Below are 6,450 nucleotides of genomic sequence, written 5' to 3'. Positions count from 1 at the left end.
CATCTGGCTAATTTTTTGCATTTTTAGTAAAGATGGGGTTCCACCATGTTGCCCTGGCTGGTCTTGAATTCCTGGGCTCTAGTGATCTGCCCACCTTGGCCTCCCACAGTGCTGGTATTACAGGCGTAAGGCACTGTATCAGGCTTTGCAAAAATTTTAACATATAACAGTATGAAGTTTTTTGTTTTTTTGTTTTGTTTTTGAGATGGAGTTTCACTCTTGTTGCCCAGGCTAGAGTGCAAGGGCGCAGTCTCAGCTCATTGCAACCTCCACCTTCTGGGTTCAAGCGATTCTCCTGCCTCAGCCTCCTGAGTGGCTGGGATTACAGGCACATGCCGCCCCACTCAGTTAATTTTTGTATTTTTTTTTTTAAATAGAGACAGGGTTTCACCATGTTGGCCAGGCTGGTCTCAAACTCCTGACCTCAGGTGATCCACCCATCTCAGCCTCCCAAAGTGCTGGGATTACATGTGTGAGCCACCGCGCTCCAGCCCATAATGATATTTTGTATTATTGCTCTGAGCTGAAGATTCTGGCCCATTTAATCTGAAAGCCTAACCTTTATATTTATCCGTCTCTTTTCTTTTAGACTGTTAATCTTTCAATTAACTGTTCCATCACCCTAAGCAATTATTAGTCAAGCAAATTTAAATTTATGTTTCCAAAAGGTGTCTAGGTTTGTTGGTTACCACGGGCTTTTGTCATTTATAAGCCATTAATTTGAAAGCCTTTTAAGACTTAAAAAAAAAAAAAAAAAATCTTGGCTGGAATGCCATAAGCAGTAAGTTTTATCTCAATACCAGTAGGAAAAGCCAGTAAAAAAGAGAGAGACAGAGATAACTTAGAAGTCTTTACATTAACTGTAGTTTTTTGTTGTTGTTGTTGTTTTTGTTTTTTCTTTGATACGGAGTCTTGCTTTGTTGCCCAGCCTGGAGTGCAGCGGCGCAATCTCGGCTCCCTGCAGCCTCCACCTCCAGCGTTCAAGCGATTCTCATGCCTCAGCCTCCCAAGTAGCCGGAATTACGTGTGTGCCATCACGCCCAAGTAATTTTTGTATTTTTTGTAGAGATGGGGTTTCACTATGTTAGGCTGGTCTCAAATTCCTGACCTCAAGTGATCCAACCACCTTGACCTCCCAAAGTGCTGGGATTACAGGCATGAGTCACTGCGCTCGGCCTACTTTAACTCTATAGTTGCAGAGTTTTGGTGTTTTTTTTTGTTTGTTTTTTAATTCAAGTAATGACCATTTGAACTCTGATTTTTCCTTGACATAATTTGCCCATCATTTAAAAAATGTTCACAAAAATGGGCTACCATATGTAACTGGCTGGAGTCCCAGAAAGCCTAGTATAAGGGTTGAGAATCCCATTCTGCTTTTTGTTAATCTCTCAAGAGCAAAGAATTTCTCTTTTTTTTTTTCTTTTTGAGATGGGAGTTTTGCTCTTGTTGCCCAAGCTGGAGTGTAATGGCACAATCTCGGCTCACTGCAACCTCCATCTCCCGGGTTCAAGCGATTCTCCTGCCTCAGCCTCCTGAGTAGCTGGAATTACAGGCATGCGCCACCAAACCTGGCTGATTTTGTATCTTTTAGTAGAGACAGGGTTTCTCCATATCAGTCAGGCTGGTCTCGAACTCCCGACCTCAGGTGATCTGCCCGTCTCCACCCGCCTCGGCCTCCCAAAGTGCTGGAATTACAGGTGTGAGCCACCGTGCCCGGCCAGAATATCTTTTTTACCCTTTCAGAGAATGTCAGGAGTTTGGATTGGTGGTTTAGATGGTGGCAACTGCCCTAGTGGCTTTTAATTAGACATCCTGAGCCCACTATTGAAAACGTGGAAGATTTTTAGAAAAAAATCCAGGGAAATGAGTGAAACCAAATCACAGGACACCAAGAGATGAGTGTTCACAAAATTTTAACCCAGGCATGCAGATCAAACCAAATATTAAATTACACGCTGAGACCAAAAGTGAATTCGCCAGAAATGACATGCCTCACAGACAGAAGGTGCATTCGGTAGAAACCGGAATACTCAAGCCAGAGACCTCTGTCTTTATACCAGAAAGGACTTACCAGAAAAGCCAAAGTCTTTTATCATCTCAGGAAGGATGTAAGGTTTTTTATTAAGGTGGTCTTATAACCAAACTGGATCTTGAATATCAAAGTCTCTACCAAAAAAAAAAAAAAAAAAAAAAAGCCTCCACCAAAACCAGGGAGGGCTGGCCTGAGAGAACACTCACCAGGGCCAAAAATTTGAGCCATGGAAGCCTACAGTGCAGAGGGCTCATATGCCTACTGGCTAAAAAGAATAATTTGTTCTGATAAGTGATCTTTCTTTAGGTCCCATTTCTGACCCCATTTATGTCAATTAAATAACAGAGAGAGGCTCTCTGAAAGATATGTATTCAGGAATTGTAATGGGAATACACGTCACTGTGAGCTATGTGTGTACTTTAGGGAGGTAAAGGGCGAGAATTTTTTTTTTTTTGAGACGGAGTCTTACTCTGTCACCCAGGCTGGAACGCAATAGCACGATCTCGGCTCACTGCAGCCTACACCTCCCAGGTTCAAGCGATCCTCCTGTCTCAGCCTTCCGAGTAGCTGGGATACAGGTATGCACCACCACACCTGGCTAATTTTTTGTATTTTTAGTAGAGATGGGGTTTCGCCATGTTGGACAGGCTGGTCTTGAACTCCTGACCTCAGGTGATCCACCCACCTCAGCCTCCCAAAGTGCTGGTATTACAGGCGTGAGCCACCATGCCTGGCTGAGAGAATGGTTTTTAAAGGATAACTGAAGATTACATATAATTGAGATTACTACCTGTGGCTACAAAGATCCGTAACAAGGGTGATGCAAATCCACAGCTGGACAGGTTGTTGTTGGGTAGATGTCCTTGAAGTATTTTTTTGTATAAGGTGGTGATGCTTTTTGTGCAAGGCTGTGGTTTTTGCAATCTTTTGTGATAATTTTGTTATTGGGCATACCAGCATGAGACCCTGCACTATCACCAAAGACTGCAAACCCTACTCTATTTGTTCAGGTTGTTTTTTGTTTCTTGAACACAAGTGACTCCATTTTGATTCTGACAACTTTCACACTTTATTAAAAATTTTTTTCTGAGATTCAAAGAGCTACATTTTTGGTTAGTGTACGTCTACTATACCTTTTATCCTTTCAACATCTTTTGTCACATTTTAGATGATGCTCTTGTAGACAGTGCATTGCTAGACTTAAAAATCCAAGCTTATGACTTGTCCTTTACCTGATAGATTTATTCCATTTGCTTTCATTTGGATTTTTAAAAATATGTGAACTTGTTAATATATCTTTCAGATTTTCCTGCTTTTTAGATAATTGTGTTTTCTACTCTCCTTTTCTAAAAATGAAAAAAAAGACTCGATTTTTTTTTTTTTTGTATTTTTTTTTTTTTAGTAGAGACAGGGTTTCACCCGTGTTAGCCAGGATGGTCTCGATCTCCTGACCTCGTGATCCGCCCGTCTCGGCCCCCAAAGTGCTGGGATTACAGGCTTGAGCCACCGCGCCCGGCCAAGACTCGATTTTTTTTAGGTAATTGACCGTTTTTAAAGAGGTTTTAGGCTCACAGCAAAATTGGGTGGAAGGCAGTTTCCATAGACTCCCTCCCCACCAGAGTGGTGCATCTGTTAAAACTGAGGAGCCAACACTGACACATCATGATCACCCAAGACACATCATGATCACCCAAAGACCTGCTTCTGTCTCTGAGTCCTTGCAATGCCAGGCTCGTGCAGTGAGGTTCCCAATGATTCTATCATTATGTGAATCTTAGGAAAACTGTACCCTTCCCCCAAGCTGGCTGCGTGACTTTGTATCGTCATCCATCAAAAGAACTTGATTAGTAATCCCAGCACTTTGGAAGGCAGATCACTTGAGGTCAGGAGTTTGAGACCAGCCTGGCCAACACGGTGAAACCCCGTTTCTACTAAAAATACAAAAATTAACTGGGTGTGATGGCGTGGGCCTTGTAGTCCCAGCTACTCAAGAGGCGGAGACAAATTGTTTGAACTCAGGAGCTTGCAGTGAGCTGAGATCCTGCTACTGCACTCCAGCCTGGGCGACTGAGCAAGTGTTTCACACACACACACACACACACACACACAAACTTGACAGAGACTGTGGTCACATCTGAGGACCCCAAACTTGTAACCACAGAGGACTGTTGCTGAAGCTCCAGGGCCTTTTAAGCAGGCCCCCAATAGGTGATCCCAGTCTTCAGAGAGGAAAGAGAGGTTTCATTGCTCCTAGGACCTCAGATTCTGCTGGCTGTGGGACAGGAGCCTGGACCTGTTAATCTCTCCACTCTAGCCACTGTGCCCTTGTGGTAGGTAGACAAGGCTGGTTGGTGACCCAACCTTCCCAGGCTGAAGTGCATTCTTCTGACCAGTCTGCTCCCTGCCCCGCCCCTCGCTTCCCTGCCTGTCTCCTACAGCACCTTAACCACCCTGGCAACAGAGGGATGCAAATGCAAGCATGACCAGGAGAGCCTGCTGCTTCCGCCAGCCTCAGCCCCACCATCCACCATGGAGGAGCTTCCACTTTCTGAGTGTGCTCCCCAACTTTCCTCTCCTGGGCAAACTCCTACCCATCCTTTGAGAACCAGCACAAACACTGCCTCTTTCTGTGGTGCTCTCCTCTCCCCCGTAAGGCTCTATCCCTGCTGTTTGCCTCCCTTGGCCTGGGAGCTCCTCTAGGGGGTGTGGGGATTTGGAGTCAAGTGTGAGCTGCCCAAGGCCCGACATGGAGTACTCAACGATGTGGTGGAATGAATGAGTGGACGGCCACGCACCGCTCTGGGACTTGGTTTTCAGGCCACAAATGGTCCCTTCAGAAGACTCCAACCCTGTCTGTCGCAAGGTTACCCAAGGACCTAGGGAGCTGCTGTACTGTTCTCTCCACTGATTAGTTGATGATTAGTACAACCACCCTGAAGATGAAAGATTTCTTCCTTACCTCTACCCCTAAGTCCTCCATGGGGCAATAAAAACTTGGGGGCCACATACAGAGAGGACAAAGGATTGCCTTGTGACAGTAGGTGGGACCCAACCTCCATGTGCATTTGCTGTGGGACTCTGGGCTTGTTTCCTCCTTAAGAGCACGTGTAATGCAATGCCACTGCAACCAATCCAGGTGTACTGTGGAAGGATCCCTTCACCAAGTACTAGACATGCTGGAAGGCAGGCTGCAGGCTGCCTCCTGGGAAGCCCACTCAGCTGCACCAGCAGGTCTAGTCTCTTCTTAAGGTCCTTAGACACAATGCCATTCTCAAATTTTTTGTTTTTTGAGATGAAGTCTCACTCGTCACCTAGGCTGGAGTGCAATGGTGGGATCTCAGCTTACTGCAACCTCTGCCTCCCAGGTTCAAGTGATTCTCCTGCCTCAGCCTCTCAAGTAGCTGGGATTACAGGTGCCTGCCACCACGCCCAGCTAATTTCTGTATTTTTAGTACAGATGGGGTTTTACCATGTTGGCCAGGCTGGTCTGGAACTCCTGACCTCAGGTGATCCGGCCGCCCTGGCCTCCCAAAGTGCTGGAATTACAGGTGGGAGCCACTGCGCCCGGCCAGGCACAATGCCAAGTGACTCCCTGTCCTCTTGGGGTCACACAGCACATGCTAAGGAGTAGACAAAAGTGCAGCACCGTTTCTGGTACTGAGACTGCTCTGGCTTTGTAGTAGTCAGGGAGGCTGAAATTTGAACCACCAAAAAGACAATGCAGGAACAAGGTCAACTTTGCAGTTTCTGGTTACTCTGGAATACTGGCAAGTCAAGCTGTAGCAATTAGGAAAATACTTGGTTAGATAAGGATTGTCTGCAGACTTGTCAGAAATGATAACCGACCTTGGTACAACAGTACCTATGCCTCAGGACCATGGTGAAGACTGACTGAGCTAACATAATGCAAAAGGTTCGAATTCACTTATCTGCTTTCTGCAGATGGCCAGCTTTCATTTCTGCCATCTCCAGGCCAAAGGCACAGTGCTTGGTAAACTGGAACAAACAGCCTGGGGCTCAATCCTGATACTCCTCCCTTCTCAAGTGGGAAGCAGAGGATTAAAGACCTCCTTGCCCATCTCTAAACTTTAGGACCCACACCAAAAATTTTTAAGTCAACTTCAGAATGTACTTGTTTAGAAAGCAATCCTCCCCCTTCCCTCATTCTTAACTAGAGATATACTATTACTCACAGTTACACAGCTGTGTATTTGAAGTCTGAGTTCCCTATTAAGTACCTGTCAAGATTTCAAGAAATAAAATTGAGGCAGATTCTCAGTTCACAGATGACAAGACTAGCAAATAAAGCCAGCCAGTGACCCAATGAAACGAACAACTTTTGTGAGTGGGGCTGGCAAGTGTAACTGCAGGATATATCCAACACAAATCCAAAGCAACAGCTACAAAACAGGGCAGAT

The sequence above is a fragment of the Macaca fascicularis genome, chromosome 7 (assembly GCF_037993035.2).
Source record: "Macaca fascicularis isolate 582-1 chromosome 7, T2T-MFA8v1.1".
NCBI classification, from domain to species: Eukaryota; Metazoa; Chordata; class Mammalia; order Primates; family Cercopithecidae; genus Macaca; species Macaca fascicularis.
This window is presented reverse-complemented; position numbering follows the sequence as displayed.